We start from the raw sequence: 24,418 nt of genomic DNA on the forward strand, positions 1-24,418 counted from the left end.
GTGATGGAGGCCTCTTCAATCTGTCACGTCTCCGGGCAAAGACAAAGGTGCAGAAAGTGCTGATCAGAGAGCTCCTCTTCGCTGACGATGCTGGAATAGCAGCCCACTCGGAGGCAGCACTGCAGCGGCTCATTGACAGCTTTGCAGCTGCCTGTACAGAGTTCGGCCTCACTATCAGCCTGAAAAAGACACAGGTCATGGGTCAAGACGTCAGCAACGACCCGAGCATCTCGATCGGCGACCACACCCTCGAAGTGGTGGACAAGTTCACCTACCTCGGGTCCACCATCTCCAGCAACCTCTCCCTTGATGCAGAGCTGAACACGAGGATTGGCAAGGCAGCAACAGCATTGGCCCGCCTGACAAAGAGAGTGTGGGACAACACCATGCTCTCCACAAACACCAAGATGAGAGTCTACCAGGCCTGTGTACTGAGCACTCTCCTCTACGGCAGTGAAGCATGGACCCTCTACTCCTACCAGGAACGCAGGCTGAATGCTTTCCACATGCGCTGCCTCCGCAGACTCCTTGGCATCACCTGGCAAGACCACGTCACCAACATTGACGTCCTGGCCAAGGCAGGGATGCCCAGCATATTTGCCATCCTGACCCAGAGACGTCTGCGCTGGCTTGGCCATGTCACTCGAATGGATGACGGCCGCATCCCCAAAGACATGCTGTTTGGGGAGCTGGCCACTGGCACCAGACCCACAGGACGTCCAGCCCTCCGCTACAAGGATGTGTGCAAGCGTGATCTGAAGGCTGGTGGGTTCAACCCCTCCGACCTAGAGTCAGCAGCCTCGGACCGATCTGGCTGGCGGTCCACCACACAAGCAGTCATCAAGGAAGCAGAGGAGAGGAGAGCAACCCGCTGGGAAGAGAAACGCCTTCGCAAGGAGCAGCTGCTACAGTCAGCCCCATCCCAGACAGGAAGACAGGAGCCGGTCTTTACCTGCAGCAGATGCAACAGGCAATGCGGGTCCCGCATCGGCCTTTACAGCCACACCCGGCGCTGCAACACAAAGTGACAAGCCTGGGCGCAGTCTACCATGGTCTCTCGAGATCGACGGAGCCATCATCCTCACCTATGGTTTATCAATTTGGGGCATTACTTATAGTTCTACTCTTAAACCCTTAATAACTCTTCAAAAGAGATCTATACGTATTATAACTTTTTCAAAACCAGATGAACACTCTGAGCCTCTTTTTATGGTATTAAAGATCCTGAAATTAACTGAGTACCCTTCACAATGCACTTCTTATGTATCACTATTACTATAATCTTCTTCCATCTTCCTTTGACATTTTTTTTTCAATCAGTAGGATCTGTACACTCAAACAATATACCAGGCTTGCTTCTAAATCAACCTATTATATCAATACCATCAAAATAAACTATGGTAAATTCAACATTTGCTTTGCAGCTGTAAAAGTTTGGAATCACCTTGAAGAAAGCAACTCCCCCTTAATTAAACAAAGTCAAGTTAAACATGTTACAGTCTTACTGCTCATGAGTTTTCAACTGGAATTTATTTATTTATTTTTCCTTTTCGTCTCTTTTTATTGACTAATTAATTGATTTACTCATGCTTTAGTGCCAACCTACCTCCTCTATTTAAACATTACTTAGTTTTACTCAGCTGGATTAGCTTTTTAGTTATCCTGACTAAACATTGCTATTTTGTATTAATATATTATAAATTATTGTAAACTTTAACTTTTTTTATTTTGGTAATAAAGCTTGATGTTGTGGTATTACCGCCATCTACCTTCAATCACGTTCATTTACCGTCATTTTCCTTCATTCACGTTCATTTACCTTAATCTACCTTCATCTTCCTTCATTCACATTCATCTACTTTCATTTACCTTCATTCACGTTCATTTACCTTAATATACCTTCATTCACATTCATTTACTTTCATTTTCCTTCATTAGCCTTCATTTACCTTCACTGATCTACCTTGATTCGCCTTAATTCACCTCCATTTACCTTCCGATTCACGTTTATCTACCTTCCTCTACCATTATTTACCTTCATCTACCTTCATCTTCCTTCATTCACATTCATCCACTTTCATTTACCTTCATTCATGGTGATCAACCGGCATTCACATTCATCTACAGGGGCACCCAACGAATCTGTTCATCACATTATCTGTTCCCCAGAGGAATCTTGCTGGCTGGCAAAAATAAAGGTGTTTCGATGAGCTGGCTGGGAAATTTTGTTATTGATTGAGGTTTTGCCTGGAAATTACTGGCTGTAGAAACTCTGAAGACTGAGGACGACTAAAAAAAAAAAAAAAAGAACCCCTTCCCTCTCCCAGAGAATAGTCACAAACATACGACGGCTGGTCAGAGTGATTGCGCTTGCGGAAAAAACCTGTTTTGTCCCGGTTTTGTCGCTTTTGTCCGGTCGCTTTGGATCGAGGGATTTGAAAGCTCGTGGAATTCCTGGCTGGGAAATAAATTTGATCAGCTGGCTGGGAAACCAACCAATTTTATCTAGCTGGCTGGGAAATTTCTTTTGTGTCTTGCTGGGAAAAAGGAACAGATAATGTTTTCCCAGCAACTTTGAAAAACACCTGAAAACGCCACATTTCTTTTCATCCGCGTTCATTCATCGTCATCTGCCTTTACTTACCTTCATTTACCTTCAGCAAGTACCGTCACTTACCTTCATATACCTTCATTCACGTTCATATACCTTAGCTTACCTTAATATACCCTTATTCAAGTTCTTTTACGTTCAGCTACTTACATCTTCCTTCATCCGCGTTCAGTTATCTCCATTTACCTTTATTTGCGTTCATTTACCCTCATATACCTTCACTAACGTCCATTTACTTTTAACTACCTACATCTACCTTCATCCGCGTTCATTTACCTTCATCTATCTTGTTTTACCTTGATCTACCTTCATTCATGTTCATTTAAGTTATAATATACCTTCAGCTACCTACCAGGGTGTCAAGTGACAAATGACACTCCGAGAAAATAGGAAAGACAGTGGCCAAAAATAGGAAAAAAATAGGAATTGTCATCCCAAAATAGGAACAAAATAGGAAGCTTTCCTTGACTTCTACCCTCTTAAGGGGTCTCAATGGGGGAATGGCTTTCACGACTAAGGTTAGAAAATTTGGCTTTTCACGGCTAATGGTTACTTTTTTTCCGTCACGGTTAACTTACATGAAAAACAAAGAAACGTCCCTCGTTGAAAATGAAAGTCTTTTTTTTACTTTTTTTGGGGCTCTCTGTTTTAGTTACTAGGGTGTTAGTACACACTGAAAAAAATAAGTCATTGGTCATCAGAATGCGACTTACATTTTTGTCAAGACCTCCAACTTGGGGCAATAGAGGATGAGGTAAGAGAACGGATCCCCCATACACGGGCCAATGATAGTAATTTTTTAAATCTAATCTTAGCTACGCAGCTATTTTTATAGAGTCACCTGATTGGCCAGTTGTAATGACGTAATGAAGTTTTAAATACTCGTGACGTTGGGAAATAGAAATTAAAATAGCTTTTCGAAACCATAAAATAGCGTTGTAAAAACTGTGATGGGCATTGGGGTCCGTTCTCTTACCTCATCTTCTCTTGCTGGGGGTTATTTGGGACTCGTTTTGTCTTGTCAGACAAGTTTAGCGAGATGGAATGTCCACGAGAATAGCAAAGAAGGTGAAACGGTGTCGAGTGCTCTGAAGTCTCTTATTATATAGACTAATTACTTCGAAACATCCCTATTCCACTTTAAAAAGTAAAAAAAATCACGCTAAATTTTAATTTTTTTTTCACGGCTAACGGTTAATATTTTTTTGTCATTTTCACGCCTAACGGTTAAATTTTCTTGATTTGTCACGGCTAACGGTTAACCTCATTGAGGTCTGAGACCCTCTCCTATCAAAGCCAATAACAGCTCTATTCGACAAACCAAACACTTACAGACAAGATGACATGCATCCTTCATAGAAACAAATGTTAAAACTTATTACCAAGTAAAACTTGGTACACAACGAAGGTTGCACCAACATGGCGGCTCCACCCAAAACTCTGCAAAGTTGCGGGAAATGATTCGACAATTCAAATACTCAACTGAGAAACGATGCACCGCAAAGACCTAAGAATTGGAGAGGAGATTTCTAAATTTCTCTCCTACAACATTCCAAGTTTTTGGCTTTTTTCATTCGTGTGATAGACATGAAGGTGATGTTCCATAATTTGTCATGAATGTTTAATACAGGAACTTCTCATAACGATGCGATGTTGCGGCAGATCACAGAGTCGGTCATGATTATTACTCCACACTCTTTGTATTACTTACTTGTTAACCTTTTAAGTGCTAAGTGCATGTTTGTTTGATTTTTTTTGTACTTTTTCGGCGCTAAACGGTCTGCACAACTTCGTTCTGCCCTGTAAGGTTCCGTGTAAGAAGTACTCTTTGAAACATCTGCTGTTTTGGGTCAATGTGGGCTCAGGTATGAACAAAAGTCCAGTTCACACCAGGAGAGCGAGCAAGTTCACCTTAATCTGGTAGGTTTATCATTTTATACGTGGTTTTTTGGGCCATCTTCGTCCACAGAAGCCCCTAGGCTGGCATCATTAAGCCGGAATGTGGGTAAAAGCAACCCTTTGAAAGAAAACAGAGGTGAGAGATGGTTCCATGCAGACTGGGACGCCTAAAATGCTCTGTTGTAAACATGGTGGTTCACGAGTGAAGTTGTCTCTCTGGCCTTTCTGTGGACCAATTCCAGGACCTACCCGTACAATTTGGGCAAGTTCTGAAAGCTAAAATCTTCAATCGATGCGGTATTTTGCTGGTAGGACACTTAGAGTCTTCCCTTGTCATGGAATGGCAGAATTACCCAGAATTTACCCTTATTCAAGAAGAAGTACTTAAGAAGTACGAGACTGGCCCTCATCGAATGGCTGAAGCGCGGCCAGAGGAAATGATTTCTAGCCAGATAGTCAGGAGTAGGACTGGCGTGTGCTGTTAATGTAGATTTTGGATTTCTGAACAAGTTTTTATCATAGAAAATTCGCGACAAAGTTGTGCTTTCATTTCGCTGTAATTCTCGTGTCAAAGAAACGGTATAATCATGTAAATAAGAGAATAACGATATTTATATTTGCAGATTACCTGTCCTCTTACTACGAAAGTCAAGCTCGACATCTTTATGCAATAAGCGCATTCAAAATTTCCTCGTATTGCTTGATAAAAGTATGTGGTTTTTTTTTTTTTGAAAAAAGGGTTTTTCTGCTTATATGAAAAATGAGAATCGGGAGTCTTCCCTTGTCATGGAATGGCAGAATTACCCAGAATTCTTTTTGGGCATGAGCGAGGCAACTTAAGAAGCACGAGACTGGCCCTCATCGAATGACTGAAGCGCAGCCAGAGGAAATGATTTCTAGCCAGATAGCCAGGAGTAGGCCTGGTGTGTGCTGTTAACGTAGATTTTGGATTTCTGAACAAGTTTTTATCATAGAAAATTCGCGACAAAGTTGTGCTTTCATTTCGCTGTAATTCTCGTGTCAAAGAAACGGTATAATCATGTAAATAAGAGAATAACGATATTTATACTTGCAGATTAGATTACCTGTCCTCTTACTACGAAAGTCAAGCTCGACATCTTTATGCAATAAGCGCATTCAAAATTTCCTCGTATTGCTGATCTTCGCGGAAATTACATTCTGTTCCTCAATAAACCTGGAACAACCAGTTATGGTCTTAGTTCTCTTTTTTCTTACGTATCAGCTAAGTTGCAGAATGCGCTAATTGATTTTATCCGTACCTATGAGTTTACTGGTGTTAAAAGAGAATCCAGGGCCGCACTTTGTACAGCGGCTTTTCTTTTTAATGAATATATCTTTAAATATTATGTATTTAGTAGGTATCTGTATATGCTATGTATTTTAGCTGTAAATGTAATGTCTCGATGATATTAGCTCCGGTAGTTATTCGGAAAAAGCTTATGACTGTATGTATATTACCTTTAGCAATGCTGATGCGCACACTTTGTAATCTTCGACTCCAGTGCTTACCATATGACATGTAATTTGATTTTTTTTTTGAATATATAAGCCAGTTTATTCTTATGCTATATTGACAAGGGCGGTTTGGAGCTGTGAGTAGGCGTGGGATTTGTCACATATGGTTTAGGGGCCGACATATCTCTCCCTCAATGCCGTATCGGGAGGCAAGGTCGGTAGCAGAAAGCAGCGAAGGGCCAACTGCGTCCAAAAGCGATCGCACGGGCCGAAATCCCGGGATGACTCGTTTGGTACGACGCTCCAGCGCCGGTGTCTGGAGGTACTGCGTTTTTCTCTCTTGTGTTCAAACATTCCGTCAGCGCATGCGCAAATGTTCTGACTCTTCGATACCTAAAATAGCCTACCAAAAAAATTAACATGCTGGTCTTTACCAGCACTTGACATTTCACTTCACGATTCTACAGGCATAAACGTAACGTAAGAACCGTGCGTGTCTGGTTTTCTCGAGACAGAGGTGAGAGATGGTTTCATGCAGACTGGGACGCCTAAAATGCGCTGTTGTAAACATGGTGGTTCACGAGAGAAGTTGTTTCTCTGGCCTTTCTGTGGACCCCCCATACACGGACCAATGATATTTTTTCTAAAATCTAATCTTCGCTACGCAGCTATTCTTAGAGAGGGACCTTATTTGGCCAGTTGTAATGAGGTAATGAAATTTTAAATATTTGTGGCGTTAGGAACGAGAACTTAAAATGGGTTTGAGAAATCAAAAAGAGATTTTTAAAAACTGTGATGGGCATAGAGCGTATTCATAATGTACACATTATCATCAAATACTAATAGAGGTATACTATATAGACCGTATTTATAAATGACGGCTAAGTAATTATTCTTTTGTCTTTATGCTGATCATCCTAACTAGCCTCGTAAACACGAGCAAAATTCAAAAGATTTTTTGTTCCAAAGTGAGGCTATTTTAGGATGATTAGCACAAAGACAAAAGAATAATTTCTTGACCGCCATTTCCTTGCATACGGCGGGAGCTACTGAAATTTAAACTGACCAATCAGAATTCAGCGAGCGGGAAAAACTGTGCTATCCTTCTGCTATCCGACGTCACGCCAGTTGTTTACGTTCGGTGGACATTCGCTCAGCCTTCTGAACATGACGCATTGTTCTGACAATCAATTTGCCAATCCACTTTATCCAGTTTATGACATGGGCTAGCATGTGACTAACAATCACGATCGCTTTTTGAACTTTATTCTGTAGAAGAAGAAGACGTTGCTGAGTGAACGTTTTTCGATGTTTACGGCGAAATGCCTTGGTTTGTTCAGCACTTTGATGTCCGATAACTGATCAATCAAATTTGGTCCTCTGACCATATGAAGTTTTTTCAGCTCTTGTTCGTGTCCGTCATGATCGAACTTCAGGTGAAGCGCTATGCTGCTTTATGCCAAATTCGATGGCTTTTGATGTATTTTTTCGTTTGTTCCTGGTGGCACAAAGTAACTTTGATGATTTTAAAGAACTTGAATCCTTAATTCAATTAGCGATTTTTTTATTAAGAAACCAACAAGTGAATGGTACACAAAATTAGGAGAAACTGTTGGTTGAATAGACAATATTTGTTGACATAATTATCTACCCAGTTTAAGTGCTAAGCTCAACAAGTTGTTTGGCTCCACAAGTTTCAGTTTCAGGCCAGGTACAGGTACTGTTGTACACTACCATAGTTCTTTGGAAATTGAATAGCTCCTTCAACACCTGGTTGCTTGAGAAGAAACTTGATGTGTTTGTTCTCTACATTAGTGAATGCAGCCACTAACTGTCCATTGTGGATAAACTCCAGACCAACTCTTCTTTCAATTTAATCTTTGTTCTTCGCAGGGCATCAACAATGGTGTCCCTTGTAAAATGTTAGTTTAAAGAGCTTGTTTTTAAAAGTTATTTCCCATTTCATAGGGCACTGTGGTTGCCAGATTCACTTTCAAACTTATCATGGAAATGTTAATCAATACCAGTGAAAAGTCAGTCCCTTGAATTGTTGATAGAAAATTTATTTAAATGCATATTGAAACATCAGTTGAGGAATATTTTTTCCCCACTTTGTGAACCTAACATACATTGCTGCCATTTGTTTATTGCTTGGTCATTCAATGTCTTGATCACATCAAGTAATCTATTTTTTAGGTATTGTGTATCTTTATCTAAAAACTTAACTGGTTGCTTTTTGGAGCCCTTTTGCGGCATATTTAGATAGGCAGGAAATGTTCCACATTCTATGGTAAATAGTTCTGCGTAGTTTTAAGGAATATTGCAGCCAAATCTAATTGAATATGAGACTAAAATATGCTGTTTGACATTTTGTGAATTTAAAGACTATTAATATTGTTTGCACTTGCTTTAAAAGGCTTAAGGTTGGCACTCAAAAGTGTTCCTTCAATAATCTTATTCTGTAAAGATTACCTTGGGAGAATTGGATTAGGGCCAGTTTTTTCTTCTAGCTTCTTTCGCCAGTGCCCTCTGAGAATGGAGTTGATTTGGTTTTGCCCAATGTTGAAAGATGAAACAATGCCTAAACCAGCCAGCCACAAGGAATACTTCATGGTGCTTTTTTAAAAAAATAGACATGAGGGTGCTCGTAAGCATCTGAGCATTGTTTTGCATGCTAAAGTGTTATTATAAATAATTAATTTCTCTAAAAGAGTCTTCTTTTCCTGTTGGTCATTCAAAAATTGTTGGAATAGCTTGTTTGAGCTGTTGGATAGAGGCAGAACATTTGATGAGGCCCTCTTGGGGAGAGGAGTCCTTGTTCCCTTTAAATATTTGCTTGTGTTTCCTTGTTCCCCAAATTACTTTCAAACTTGTTCCCAGCTTTTTGATCCCTAAAATTTAAATTGGTTTTCTTCCCTTGTTCCCTAAAATATTTTGATATTGTTAAAAAAACCAGTGAGGAACATTAAATTTTAGTTACCTAAATTTTGAAATTTTAGATACTAGATATTTTATTCATATTCTTACATTTTCATGTATATATTTATTTTTTCTTCAATATTATTTTGTGGAAAACCTGTAAAATAGCTTCAGCTAAGTGTTTCTACCCACGTTAAATAAAGTTTATGTATGTATGGATGTATGTATGTATGTATGTATGTATGTTACTCTGTTCCCCAGTTCAAATTAGCCATGTTCTCTTCTTCCCCAAACCCCTGGAAGTGCCTCTTTGTTGATGTTGATTCTCTTATTGGCCCAATAGCAATTCACTGTTGAATTGCAAGACACAGCAAGTTCTTATTTGGGATTGAGGGAAAAATAAATTTTCGCACAATACAAGAAACACCATTTTGAATGTCCCTTCGAGATCTTGCTGTTTTCAGACATGAATCAGCTTGTTTGCACCTTTCTGGCGACCTGCGGGAGGGCAAACTCTAGAAACTCTTCCTTAGCGAGCCTTCCGCTGAAAAACTTTCCAAGTCTGGCTTTCCGGTGTTAGGGGCGGAGGTTTTTGTGCAAAATTCATCAGCGGCTTCCTTGCAGCTTCCAAATGGTGTTCCTTCGGGCAATGGTTAGTAAAAGTTTTGTAGTGCTTATACAAATTTTCGCTACTTGAAAATGTATGTTCATACGAAACAAGTATCAGCTTGACAATTTTTCTTTCCCGATACTCCATTTAAAATGCACGTGAGCGCCATTACTAATAAAGGGCCAGAAAACCATTTAAAACATTTTGCGGCAATTTTTTTGTCAACAAACTTGGGTTGTCGACGAGCAGAATTCGAACGTAACCTGTTGTGCTTTGGCTTTTATTTGTGCTTTTTCTAACTATTCTAAGACGAATTCAGGCTGGTATTTTCGAATCAAGTGTAAGAAGACGGCAAAACCGTATTGATAATGTATTTATTTGAGTTAACTTCGCGAATAAAGACTTTGACCGCATCCTTTCGAAGGGGTAGATTGACAACAATGTCATTTACGAACAACCGAAATGCACTGTTTCCGGTGAAAGGGCAAATGATTGACAGGATAGCACAGTTTTGACTGCCGCGCGCACTGCGGGCGCGGGTTCCGTATGCAAGGTTATGAATACGGTCTATGGGAATCCGCTCTCTTACCTCATCTTCTCTTGCTGGGGGTTATTTGGGACTTGTTTTGTCTTGTCAGACAAGCATAGCAAGATGGAATGTCCACGAGAAGAGTAACGGAGTTAAAGCGTTGTCGAGTGCTCTGAAGTCTCTAAATACTTCGAAATACTCCCTATTCCACTTTTAAAAGTAACCAATGCCTTATACAACCTCTAAGAGACAAGATGGCATGCATCCTTCATAGAAAGTGTTAAAACTTGTCTTTCACCTACAAAATTATATCACTGAGTAAGATAAGTCGCAAGAAAATTTTCAGGTGAATTAAATTTTCTTATTTTCAATTAGTTTATTCAAAGTTACGGTATCTAAAGTTAAGTGTTATCCTTTTTTGGACATGAATGGGTTACCACTCTAACAGCCATCACAAAACGTATCAGGCTGAAAAATATTTGAACTTTTTTAAAATTAAATATTGCTGTAAAGACAAAGATACAACTGTCTTTACAGAGATGGCATATGAATTAATAAAACGACTGTTGTTCGAAAACAAAGAGGATGAAATTGGATTGAATTACCTGCCTCCTTAATTCTACAAGGCATTTGCACAAGCATGCTAATGATATCCCAGACTCCTTTGCATGCTACCAAAAACACTGAGAAAGTCTGGGCACGAGTTTTTGAAGGTTATCAATCAAACACGCTTTAAATTATCGAGTTTTGAAGCAAGCAACCGTGGACAATCTTCCTGTCGGTGTACGTTGGATCAGTGGGTTGATCTGATTGGCGTAACTACAAGTTGAGAAGCTAAATTTTTTTAGCAAGAGCCGATACAACGTAGATTTGATTTTAGTGGTGTACTATATTTCGGCTGGCCAAACCAGCCTTAAATTATCAGCTCTTTTTTTGGCAGAAAGGTTTCTTTTTTGAAGAATTTACCAGTTTTTATTGAGAATTTAATCTCAAATATATCAAAATGTTCCCCTGCACTTAGTAAAACCCTAAAAAATAGGAATTTATGCCTTTCTCCCTTTCCATTGGATAGGACCTTGTAAGCTAGTGGGCTGCATACCCGCGCTCGTTTACTGGGCACTAGAATAAAAACAGACAATCCCAGATGGAGTAAAATGGCTAAGGGCAAAGGCCCAAAGCCGATTTAATCATTCAAACTTTCTTGAATTTATTACAAAAATAATTGCTCTATAAAATGTGTTGAGCCCAGTAAAGGTGAGGGCACAAAAACGCAAAATATACTAAACAAGTTACCCTAAGGAAAAAGAGGACAGGCCAAGGGGAGGAGGAGGGATGTAAAAACGAAGTGTGATCCAGCGAAGAAAAACAAGAATGAATAAATGTGTGCCTGCTTTGTAGCCTGGCCAAAAGTCATCACGAGTGGGGCAGGCCCCGCCCGTCTCCTATGCTATTACATAACAAAACTGTTGCATAACAATTCAAAGCACGTGCATTCCATGTTGCACAGTAGAAATTCACTGAATTCCTCGGGAAGAAAGCCATGAAAATTCTATTCGCATAGCAAATAATCTCTTTCTTGAGATGAAGGTAAATGAATGTGAATGCAGGTTGATGACCTTGAATGAAGGTAGATGAAAGTAGATGAATGTGAATGAAGGAAGATGAAGGTAAATGAAGCTAGAGGAAGGTAGATAAACGTGAATGGAGGTAGATAGAGGTGAATCAAGGTGAATCAAGGTAGATGAAGGTAAATGAAGGTAAATGAACATCCATGAAGGTATATTAAGGTAAACTGATGAATTTGAATGCCGGAAGGTACATGAATGCAAATGAACGTGAATGAATGTAGATGAAGGTATATTAACGTACATGTTTGACCTTATATGGTAATTGATTGCGCTAAGCGTTCCTAAACTAATTTTTTTTCGCCGGAAAAAACCGTTTTGTGGAAAGTTTGGATCAATTCCGACGCTTAGAAGTACGCGAAAAGTTTTCGATTTCGCTAGAATTTTCTCCCTTTTTTCGCTAGTATTTCGTACTTCCAAACTTTTGGAGTTTAAGGAATTGAATAAAACAATTATTCCACTTGCGCTTGTTAGACATGAGACTGGTTACAGTATAGCCAACTCATATCCAACGCGCGCTCATGGAATAATTGTTAAATATCCGTGGAGTCTCAAGAGAATTCCATCTGAAACAAATGTTATCACCCAAAAATGCTCCGAAGGAAAATGTGATTCGTCTGTTGCCGTTCCTGAATTCTGGAACAATTTATCTGAGGACGTTAACAGAGGTGCCAACCTATGGAGATCTAAAATCTGGAGATTTTTTCCATCCGGTCTCCTCACCCCTCCCCCCTCGATCAACCTACCCGCTCCTCTTCCACCCCCCCCCCCCTAAACGCACCCACCCATCCCCCAGCAGTTCCTTCAGAATACAAGAATATTCTGCCGCCATTGTGAAACTGCCGGAAAACAGGGTACTTATGTCAAGATTTTTTATTGGTTAATCGGAGATCCAATCAAACAATTGGTTATATGGCGTGTGTTTGAAACTCAGAGATGAAGAAATGCATTAAGAAAGAATGAAACGAGTTTGAAAAAAGCGATTTTTTTTTAAACTTGGGGAGGCAATTTGAGTCTAGAATGGAGAAACGTTTTTTATCCGTACGGGAGACCGGGAGATTCGTTCCGTATCCGGGAGACTCCCGGATAATCCGGTCTGCTCGTTCCAATGCCAAGCTTAAGGAGGCTCGAAAGGGTTTTCAGCTGAGCGCGCGCGCGTAAGCCACACACGCAATTCGTAAGCTGCTTGCGTCAGCTCATGATTTAAATGGGTCACCAGAAATAAACAAATACCGCTAATTTCGCTTACCTTTCTCCAATTCCTATATACATGGCATATAAATAGACATCTCCTATTCACGAAAACTACGAAAATTCTACTTAAACGGTTTAATAGTTACTTAAATCCGTTTGTGTTGACCTGTAGCTCCACTCGCGCGCGGACTCGATTAGCGGGTGACGCATGCGTAAATGCTGATCTTGTAACCCCCTAATTTTTCCTGATTTTGCAACTTTACTCGTTTATATCTCTGCTTCTGGACGGTGAATTTTTTTGATTTTTTGCATGTTAGCTCAGATTAATTTAAACCGTTTGTCTTTCAAATTTAAAAAAAATTCTGTAGGTGAAAAAAGTAATTAGAGACACAATTCAAAAAAACTTATTTTTCTGAAAAACTGACCTACAGATTTTGTTGAATTTTAAATATTTTAGAGAATATTTCTAACATTATCTGGTAACGATGAATGGGAAAATTTCACCGTCCCGTTTCTTCAAAAAGGACCATATATGTTGATTTTAAGGGTCAAAAAAATGCCTAATATCGTTGCCATGGTAACATTATTTTTAAAGAAAACATAGTGTGAAAAATCTACGATAGGTACTTAATACCCTGGCCAAATTTCGTCTTGATATGATTGCCCTAACTGTATCTAAGGACAGAATATGTTTATTTGTTTGAAAAAAGGAGAAACTATTTCGAGCCTCCTTAAACGAAAACTTAAAATAATTTTTTAAAGTGCAATTTCCTCTGCCGATGGAATTTGTTTGAATCGACTGGTTTTTGTAACCAACGCCTTTGAATCTATTGAAGAAACGACGCTACACATTGTAGTGATATACACCTTATTCCAAAATGGCCGCATTTTAGCATTCTTTTGTTTTCTCATGGCCTCGCTTTCAAACGTAAAATTTAAAAGAATATTTAACCTTAAAGGAGGCCATAAGGGCCAATTTGCATGGAAACAAAAGAATACTAAAACCGCGGCCATTTTGGAATAAGGTGTATTCTAATTGTTCTTGTTGTTGTTATTATTGTTATTATTATTATTATTATTATTATTATTAAATATTAGTATTGATTATCATTATGAATATGACTACTATTACTACTAATGCTATTAATAATAATTAACAATTATTCCAGGAGTGCGCATTGGATATGAGGTGATAAATAGCCGGCGATGCGCGTAGCGCCGAGTTGGCTATAATCACCTCATAGCCAATAAGCACGAATGGAATAATTGTTTTAGTAAATACTTCACGAAGAGGTTTTTCCTCGCTAATTTTATTAAGCGAAAACACCGGAAGACTAAAATATAGACAGCAAGAATTACAAGCTTTTGAACTTCACAGACTTAACTGATTAGAGTTGAACTTTCTGGCTTTCTTTGTAGCTTCCGGGCAGGCTTTGTCCAAAAGTTGCTATATTTCCGAGCGAAACACTTCTCCAAACCTGTTGTTTTCAGTCGGACAAAACTTAAAGCTCGAGCCGAAATTTTTTTGGACACGGTGACACGTGGCGCATTGCTTTGCATATAAGATAAAACCTCGTTTATTCGCTGATAAACGGGATCAGAAAGCTAGAAATGCAATAGCCTGGGGTCGAGTATATACTAATTCCTAATAACAATAATGATAATAATTATCAATTATTCCACGAACGCGCGTTGGATATGAGAGGATAGATAGCCCACGAGGCTATAATCATCTCATATCCAACAAGCACGAGTGGAATAGTTGTTTTATTAAAAACGCCCCCAAGATATTAGACAATTCTTCCCGACTTTATTTTGAAAAGGTTAATAAAATGTAACTAATTAACTTAATTAATTTGTAAATTGTCTCAACTTGCATTGTTTTGCCTCGAGTTATTAAGCTAAGACAGACGCTGTCAGATCCTTAGGCCCGATTCACACGGTACCTAGTCCTGTTCCGGGACTCCCTCTTACCCCGCCCTGAAAATGGGCCTGGAACCCAGGCGGGAAAAGAGAGAGTCCTCAGTCCTGTATTACTTGCAAGCGCATGCTCGGAACAAGCCAATCAGATTGCAAAAAATAGAACAAAGGAGACTTTTGTCTGATTGGCTGTTGAAAATTGTAACATCTAGACCGCGCGCTTTGATGTATAAAACAAAGATGGCGTTCGAAGCGATGATTTCAACTTGTGCTTCTTCCATCGTTCATTTTATACCTTGAAGGCGGTCTCTAAAACCTCAAATGGCGGGATTTTTTTCTTTATTCACGCTTTTTGTAAGCAACCCTTTTAGTTTGCTGGGGGAAGCAACGCTCGTTTAGAGTAAGCTCAATATTACAAGTTCATAATTCACAGCTTTTATTTCTCCATGTAAGTGGACTTATGGCAGCAAATGCGCCAAGTGTGAAAAACCCGATCAAAGTCCTTCCTTGGGAAGAGTCTTGTCCTCTTGCAGCTGCATGTATGAAGCTTTTATATAAGTAGAGAAAATACATAGGCTTGTTGTTTTTGAGTACATGAATATATGCACTGCAAGTTGATTGCAACCATTATCGTATTGTCATGGTTTCGAATTGCTTTCAACTCTCGCCTGTGTTCTTCTTCTTCTTCTTCTCCCCTGTTGACTCCACCTCTTTCAATAAAGAAAATATTTGTGGAGGTTCTTTAAAAGGTAAAATAACGTGAAAAATGAGAATAAAAGGAATAATACTAAACATAGATTTCAAATTAATGCATATTGTCCAGGGCATTCTTAGCGCCTTCAGGGTATTGATTTCATCACTATGTTATCAGGTAAGGAGGAATTCCATTCCTTCACTGTGTGCAGAAAATAAGAGTACTTCAACCTCGTTCCCAGGGTATCTTTGTCAACGACAATGACATACGTGCCAACTCTCCCGGATTATCCGGGAGTCTCCTGGATAGGGAACGAATCTCCCAGTCTCCCGTACGGGTCATTAAATCTCCCGGATAAAAACGACTCTGAACCTTTCACAGACGTTTCTCCATTCTAGACTCAAATTGCATCCCCACGGTTTGAAAAAAATCGATTTTTTGTAACTCGTTTCATTGTTTCTTAATGCATTTCTTCATATCTGAGTAATATAGAAATAAACAAAATGGTTTCTTTAGCTATCATAGCCATATAACCGATTCTTTGATTGGATCTCCGATTAACCAATAAAAATTATTGACATAAGTACCCTGTTTTCCCGCAAATGGCGGCAGAATATTCTTGTATTCTGAAGGAGCTGCTGGGGGACGGGTGGGTGCGTTTTTGGGGGGAGATGAGGGGAGAGGAGTGGGTAGTTTGATCAAGGGGGAGGGGTTAGGAGACCGGTAGGAAAAATTCTCCAGATTTTAGATCTCCATAGGTTGGCATTTCTGATTAGAGAGTGCTATCTGCAGAAAATTTTACAACGAGTTTAAGTGAAATCCTCGATCTCGAAGGCTTCGATTCAATCTAAGTAGCATTCGAATGCTTGTACAACGAATCAATGGAAGGAGCTCGAGGTATGTGTTGAGTCATCGTTTAGCATTATCAGATGTTTTGAATTCTCTTAAAGAACATCTGTTTTCAAAATTTATCGGGACAGATGTGCCGGGCGGAATTCCGTCTAACTGTGAGACGAAAGGTGAATTCTTGCTTAGTTCACTGCGTTTATTTGACTTGCATATGCGAACACTCTCAAGACATGTACATACTAACTTTAAAATTTAACGTTCTTTCATTCAATGAAACCGAAATAATATTCAAAATTACATAGTAATAATAAGGGTATACTTGATTTTAAAAAAAATTGCTAAAAGGGATCAATTAGTACATAAGAACTTATTACTTTATTGGATAATAAGGAAGATATCTGCTTATGAACATTGCTTTTGTTATTGAAATGTGCCAACCACAAGAACAAAAGATCCTTTGTTTCGACAGCCAGCTGTGAAGCTCTGGTTGGCACATTAATGACAATAGGTGACGTAAACGATATCTTTCCCTATTTTATCCTTGATTAATTGTGACTCCTTCAAGTCTTATTTATGCTACCAGAAAATTATTATTGAAAAGTAATGATAATGTTTTCAAGAAATCTATACATTAGTAAAAGTAAAGAATGATGCAGTGGTTACCGCCATAGGGGTTTCAGGTTGTACTGGAATGAAGTTTTGTGAATTGGTTCTAATTGCGAAGGTAAAAAATGCGCTTGACCCTCTTTTGATTTAATTTATGCAAATTTCAAAATGTCTATTTTAATGTGTGATGTCTGGAAATATATAAACCAGGGCAGAGGGTTTGTCTTCTGTGTAATTTTTGAATTAAGAAGGGCAGTGTCATTTCAATCTCAAGGCGAAGCAGATTTTTGTTGATATGACACTGGCAGGATATTATTAACTACTTGCAGTATTTGATGTTAACATTCCACGCTCATTCATATTTACTGCAGCGAATATACAGTGTACCTGTAATGTAAATTTATCTTAATCTGGAGGAAATGCTCTGAATGTACGGCCGCTTATCTTAAATGCTTTTGGCACATCAATTATTCAGGATTTAAAGTAAATACATCAGTAATATTACTGTATCAGTTAGTGAACCAGTATTAAAGAACCATTTTTTTAAAAATTTCTTCATTTAGCTATCATATCAATAATGTCCCCATATTGAAACTTGGTTTCAACATTGTCAGTGAATTAATTGGTATATATTAATTTTGCATGATGGAACATTGCGCATCATTGTTTGTTCATTACATTTATATTTTACTTTATATTTGGTGTAGGGCAACTTGTTGTATAAACTGCAAAAAAACATGGAAATATCAAAGAGAAAGTATACCACAATATGGCTGTTTAGAGGGGACAAAATATTAAATTTACCTTTTTGGGTGTCATTCCTTGCACATAAAAAGTCACATGTACTGTAAAACTTGATTGTGCACAAAAAGATGAAATAAATACATGTATTGTATTTATATTATTTATTAAGAACTTTTTTATCTTTCTAACATCATTGAGCAATGCACACTAAAGAAATAAATAGTCGTGCTGGATAAATGAATGGATCAAATATAAACTGGATGCCCCAAAGCACTAGCCCATGGGATTGAAATTTTTAAAATATACATTCTATACAAAATATAATGTTTATTTACTTATCATGTAAATCTTAATGCACAGTTTGTAAAATCATACATGTAATTTTCAATCAAGTAAGAAAGTTATAACTTGAAAATTGGAGAACAGAGTTGTTAGTGATAAATGAAATTAGTGTACGTTTGAATTGTGGGTTTTAGACAAAAGAGAGAAGTGATCCTCACACTCATCTGGACAATTAAGCAAATTATTGTTGTTTACAGACACCTAAAAAATTCAGGTGGTTCAATGAGATCTACCACTTGAGCTACAAAGCCACTCAAGGACAAAGGACTGAGTGGCTTCACAAGAGCAACATTGGGATGATTATTATTATTACTGAAAAGTGGAAACCAGTGTTATGTCAGTAGTTCAACCACGTATTATCTAGACTGTCAATATTTTAGAGCTTCAAGTTAGAGTATTTCGTATTTATTGAAAGCTGAAGTGTTAATGATATTAAGTATATGCTTAACTTAGGTGTAAAAAATTATCAGTTGGAAAATTGCAACTGAATGGATATCCTGTTGAATAGATTGAGTACTATTTGAAGTCAATAATTAACAATTATTCGCCAAAGGTGAGGTGAATATTGGTAAATAATTGTTCTAGTGTAATCACATAAGTGATTATTTGAAAAATATGCAATGTTAAAATGGGGCAAGTACTTCAGTGACACTGGAAAGGCAGGTGGATGCATTCCAATAGATCAGAGGGTTGGGCACAAGGTTCGAGGTATTAAAGACAATGCACTTTGCAAGGCTTCAAAAGAATCTCAATGAAACAAGTGCACTGGGATAGTCATTCACAATCAAAGGGACAAACTATTTTAACAAATATTGACAGTCTAAGGTGTCACTCCCCAATCTAAAGTACACAGCACAATGAGCTCTGCAGATGATGTTGAAATCTTGTTTAGGGAATTGTCCCAGCGAGATGTGTTTAGTAAAATTCTAGGACAATGTCATTCTTCATTTCCGAACCCCCCCAAAACCTCTTGTCTTTTCAATGCACTTTCTCTGGTCTCCACTAAGAACTGGCTTTTCAGTTTCTGGTGGTTGATCTGTCATTTGCTTGTCATCAACCTCTACTGAATCCATGGCTTGAATGAGAAGGCACTCTTCACAGTTACATACATATGCTCATACTTTCAATTTCCTGCTTTGCATCTGTTTCTCCATCAAAATAGTGCAAAAGTAAAAACCAATGACATTCTCAATTGTTTCAGACATACAACTTCATTTTCAGAAGATCACAGATTTCAGATTGGTACTTCGTTGTCTTCCTGTTAAACTTGGAAGAACAGATCCAAAACTCTTTGTTTGCGTAATATAATTTGGCTACTGCTTGTGTCTCATCCCTCCCACACCTGCCAGATTCCTGAGCATAATTCAAAAGGCTGCAAGGAGATCTAATGACTTGGGAGACATCAGGGCTGTGGCAATTACCACTCTGAGTCTACTATGAGGACTGCAAAACTGACTGATGATGTATTTTTTGGAGGTATCAGCAGTAATGTTTGTAAACCTGTTGACTACATCCCTAACAATGCGTTTCAGAAGGAAAAATGCTTTTAAGTAGCATTTTTCAAGGTTTCAGTGAAAGGAAAATAATCACCTTGAACATCCTCATTCATTAATATTCACCAACAAATTTTGACGAAACAAAAAATCCTGACAATCAACGTGCGCATAATTCAATTGATGTTTGACTGTGCATATACATGTATAAATTAGGAACAGTCACGTTATCAACAACAAGAAGAAGTCCAGGTCGTGATTCAATTTCGTTTAATTTTTTTTCTAATTGTTTGATATAATTACATGGGGTACCCAAACTAAACTCCTAAGACAATATGGAATCACAGTTTCAATAATTACTGTGCACCTCAAATATCAATACATTGGATCAGTGCGGTCATCATATAACTAGAAATTATAGATCGAGAGAAGTAATGATCAATAAACAAGAGTTCCAGCAGGAGATTTACTAGTCATTGCTGAGCTATTCACATCCACAACCAACAGTTTTATACTTACAACTGTAACACACAGTGGGCCTCGTTAACAGCCATGCGTACAATATTTTTTTTGCAATTTCAGCAGCTTGTTCTCGCACGGATTCTTCATAAAGACTCTCGGGAGCTAGGAGAAAGCATATCAAAATTTGATATTTTTCTTCGCCAAAATCATGTTCAGTTGGGAATTCACCATGAAGTTTCAGGCGCGAAATTCCACACTTTCGTATGTCATAAATCTGATCTTCCATAATTGCTTTTAAGGGACTCACGATTAGAAGGACTGATATAGAACTAACATCGGACTCGGATCGAAGAAAATCACAAACATAAGGAACTTCAACGTAACAAACAGACTTGCCAACTCCTGTTGCTTCTTTAACAAAAACATCATTACCGATAACGACTGCATGGAGAGCTTAGTTTTTCCGCCTTGGGCACAAAGTTAAACTGACATTTCTCAAACGCGAAATCAAATGCCTCCGGAAACGTGGCATCATAAATTTCCGCCATGTTTTTAGTATAAAAACACTCCAAATAAACTATGCCCAAATTAGGAATCTCTTTCCAAATATGGTTTTTCCCCCAGTTTTGAGGGAAAAAATGGCGTCGTTCCGAGCATGCGCTTGCAAGTAATACAGGACTCTCTTTTCCCGCCTGGGTTCCAGGCCCATTTTCAGGGCGGGGTAAGAGGAAGTCCTGGAACAGGACTACACGGCACCGGACGAATTTTCTACCGGTCGAAAAATTTGAGTTAGTAGATGTTAGTAGATAGTTTATTGACTGAATAAATGGCAGCCCGTGAAGGCTGAATTACATATTCATAAAACTAGAATAGATAAAATTACAACACTAAGTATAAATTGTATCAGAAACCCATAAAGGTTGAAACGTGTAACGGCCCCTTTTTTTTTTCTGAATATTCAATTTGCTAAGTACCATATTTGGAACAACAAGAGCGAGGGGTTTCCAAATATGGTACTTTGCACTGAAACATTCAACCAATCAGTTCGCACTGAATATTAGGAAGCTGTGAACGCGCGTTACACGTTTCATCCCTTATGGGTTTCTGATTGTATTGATTATAAATCAATTAAAATATCAATGTTAAAGTCAATGTTCATTGTTTCTTTTAAGACTGGAGCTTATAATAAATGTATTTTTGAAACGGTCGGTTTTCCACTTTGGTATAGAAAAATATCTGTTATGCCTAAGATAAAGTATTGAATTGTTCTTGGGAGGGAGCAGCTTATTTAAACGGTTATCACTGTCTTTTACTATGGCGTCGAACATCTTATCGCAGATAGCTTTATTATAAGTGGTTATCTCTGGAATACCAAGAAAACATAGAGCATCGTTGTACGCTATACTAGGGCAGATGATTGCCAATGCTTTTTTCTGGATGCGCTCCAGTTCGATTTTCAAATACTTTGGTAGTGCATGATTGCACCATTTCCATCAGTTCCCTTCGCCCAGTGGTGTACCATGGCTATTAAAGCTTGAGTTGTTGATGACTTAGGAATAGCACCATACTGATTTGGATCGAGAACTTTTAAGACAGCTGGCTTCACATAATCGGCCACGATACAATCTTCAGCAACTTTCGATAGACATGAAGTTAAAGAGATGGGTCTTAGATCTTTCTTTAAGTCATTTACTGGTTTCTTCTTCTGTAATGGTGACACATTGGCAAGTTTCCACATGTGAGGTAGACGTTGTTCAACGAAAGAGGCACTTATTATCTTACTAACTGGATAAGCGAGGAGGTCAGCGTATTCACGTAGTAACCAATTAGGTATATCATCAGGACCGCTTGCCTTTGATGGATTGAGTTTCGACAACAACTTGTGTATACAGAGCTCCGATGTATCAGGGAATTTCGATGAGATTTCGTCAGTGGGTAGACGAGTCAGCGGCTGGTGCAGACGATACTCCTGTAGGGGTTCTAAAAAGGCATCGTTGATTGCGTTCGCCAGGTCATTTGGAGAAAGTTCTTGAACATCATGAGCATGAATTTGACTGATCAGATCGCTTGAATGTTGCTGGGCTCCGCATAGTCTTTTAACTTCTTTCCACCACACCCTTGGGTTTTATCCTTCATATTCTCAACTTTAAGCTTGTAGAAATTTGCTTTACATACTTTCCTCTCGCGGTTTACAACATTCCTGTACAGCTTGTATTGCAGTGATTTGGGGCCTTTATTATGGAAAGCTTTTTGTCTTTCCAGAATTAGTGATTTTAAATGCTGTGTCATCCACGGGGCGTCAGATGAACAAACGCGAACTTTTTTGACTGGTATGAGAAGGTCAAGACCCGCGTGGATTGTTTCACAGAACATGCTTAGCATGTCTTCGCAGCTTTCAAAGGAGGTAAACAGACTAGGCCAATCCATGAAGGGGTAGTTTCTAAAGAAACTGTGGTGCTGCGTCGGTGGGGAAGTAGTATACAAAAATTTGGTTTTATCAACGAAGTTGATAATGTAAATTGGCCACCGTACAGAGATTCTAAAAGCTAAATCTCTGTACGGTGGCCAATTTACATTATCAACTCCGTTGATAAAACCAAATTTTTGTAGGCCAATCCATACTGCTTAAGAATCTTCCCATTTCGGCTTTGCGGCTTGCTCGCATATCACGCTTGAATACATACTTTGTTGAGCGACTGCTAACACGAGTCCTTGGTTCTGCTGCTATGGTATTATGGTCTGAAAGACCGAACGGCGGAAAATGACGTGGATCATCATAGAAATCATGTAGGTTGGTCAGTATCAAGTCGAGGATTGCGTCCTTTCTGGTTGGCTTTTTAACGATTTGCTTATGACGAAAGTGCTTCTTCAATGATTTAATGTCGAGGCGATTAAAGTCACCCGCAACAATAAGTGCACAGTTGGGAAATTTCGACTCAGCAAGAGAGAGACCTGAACAAATTCTCGCTCATAGAGGAGTTCTCGGTCTCAGCCCAGTGAGGATGGTAAACTACAGCAACAATAAGGGAAGAGAAACCTCTTGGCAGGCGGTTTGGCCGTAATTGTACCCACAAGACTTCGTGATCGTCACAACAGGACAATTCTTGAAGTTGTTTGAATCTGGAACCGTCTTCTTTAATATAGAGGCAAACTCCGCCATGATCGTTCGACATTCGATCTCTCCGAATGATGGAATAACCAGGAATATCTACAACGGTGTTTGCGATGGTTGTTTTCAGCCAAGTTTCGGTAATAAAGGCGAGATCAACTTGAGTACGAAGGAGAAATTCTTGCACTTCCACTAACTTTGGTACAAGAGACATTACGTTTGATACCATGATCTTTGGTGTATAAAAAACCGATCTCTGAGGAGATTGATCTGAAGGATTTGGTCCCGAAACCCGTACTCCATCCCGCGAGGGCACTTGTAGATAGTTTACCACAGTTGAGTGAACAGCGTTCCTGGCCAAGGTGTTAGCGTGAATATTTAATAAAGTGTTATGCAAATGTGGTTCAAGATCGTCTTGGATTTCAGTATTTGTACAAAAACTATTTTCGTAAGATGATAAACGACTAGCTTGTAAAGTCGAACTACCTTCACAACTTCTTAGCTTAGATATTTGTATCGCCAAACCAGCTCTGCATCCACGGCGAGTGATGGTCTTTACAATTCCATTTTCTTTAGTACACGCCACGTTGCATTATCAATTGGAGGAATATGATGTATAGAGGAGATTATAGACAGTAAATTTGCCCTCGAATAAAAGCGAAAAGTCGTTCTCGCAAATGGTATACTAAAAGATATTTTGGGCTGATTCCGGCCATCTGACCGGCCATTTTGTTCGCAAGGAACCTTGCAATATTTTCGCTCTGTTCACACGGAACTGACGAACAGCAATCTCGTTCCCAGAGTCTTCGTTCCCCTTGACCAGCGGGTGGTAACCTGACCCGCTGGTCAAGGGGAACGAAGACTCTGGGAACGAGATTGGACGAACACCGGATTAAAGTTTAACTTTTGTCAGTGGTTTTACCATCTATTCATGCGCAGAGCGCTACTCTACGAAATCTAAAATGGCGTCAGTTACTGAGTTACCACGCAACCATGCAACCACGCCATTGCCGTGCAAACAGACGCGCCGGTGGATGTTGACGTAATACTGGAAAAAATGGAAATCTAATACGTATACGAAAATATGGTTTTATCAACGGAGTTGATAATGTAAATTGGCCACCGTACAGAGATTCAAAAAGCTGACGTTTCGAGCGTTAGCCCTTCGTCAGAGCGAATCGAGGGATTGTGGGTTACGTGTAGTTTTTATAGTAGAGTAGGAGCTACGCTATTGGTGGTAACATGGCAACGTGAAAAATAGGAATATATTAGTTAAATGAAAAGCGTTCGTTAATACCGTGAGGATTAAGGGTGCCGATTTGAAAGATGAATTTTT

At 38.9% G+C, this 24,418-nt stretch overlaps 1 long non-coding RNA gene and 1 pseudogene across 1 annotated transcript; both read right to left on the reverse strand.

The window, feature by feature from the left end:
* Window positions 1-17,986: 17,986 nt before the first annotated feature.
* Window positions 17,987-20,526, reverse strand: LOC138039228 (uncharacterized). The gene is made up of 2 exons (XR_011130387.1): window positions 20,031-20,526; window positions 17,987-19,160 (listed from the first exon to the last, which is right to left on the reverse strand). It is a non-coding gene; the product is annotated as an uncharacterized lncRNA (long non-coding RNA).
* A 903-nt stretch (window positions 20,527-21,429) lies between these two features.
* Window positions 21,430-23,511, reverse strand: LOC138037032 (uncharacterized; annotated as a pseudogene).
* Window positions 23,512-24,418: the final 907 nt, after the last annotated feature.

The sequence above is a fragment of the Montipora capricornis genome, chromosome 2 (assembly GCF_036669925.1).
Source record: "Montipora capricornis isolate CH-2021 chromosome 2, ASM3666992v2, whole genome shotgun sequence".
NCBI lineage: Eukaryota > Metazoa > Cnidaria > Anthozoa > Scleractinia > Acroporidae > Montipora > Montipora capricornis.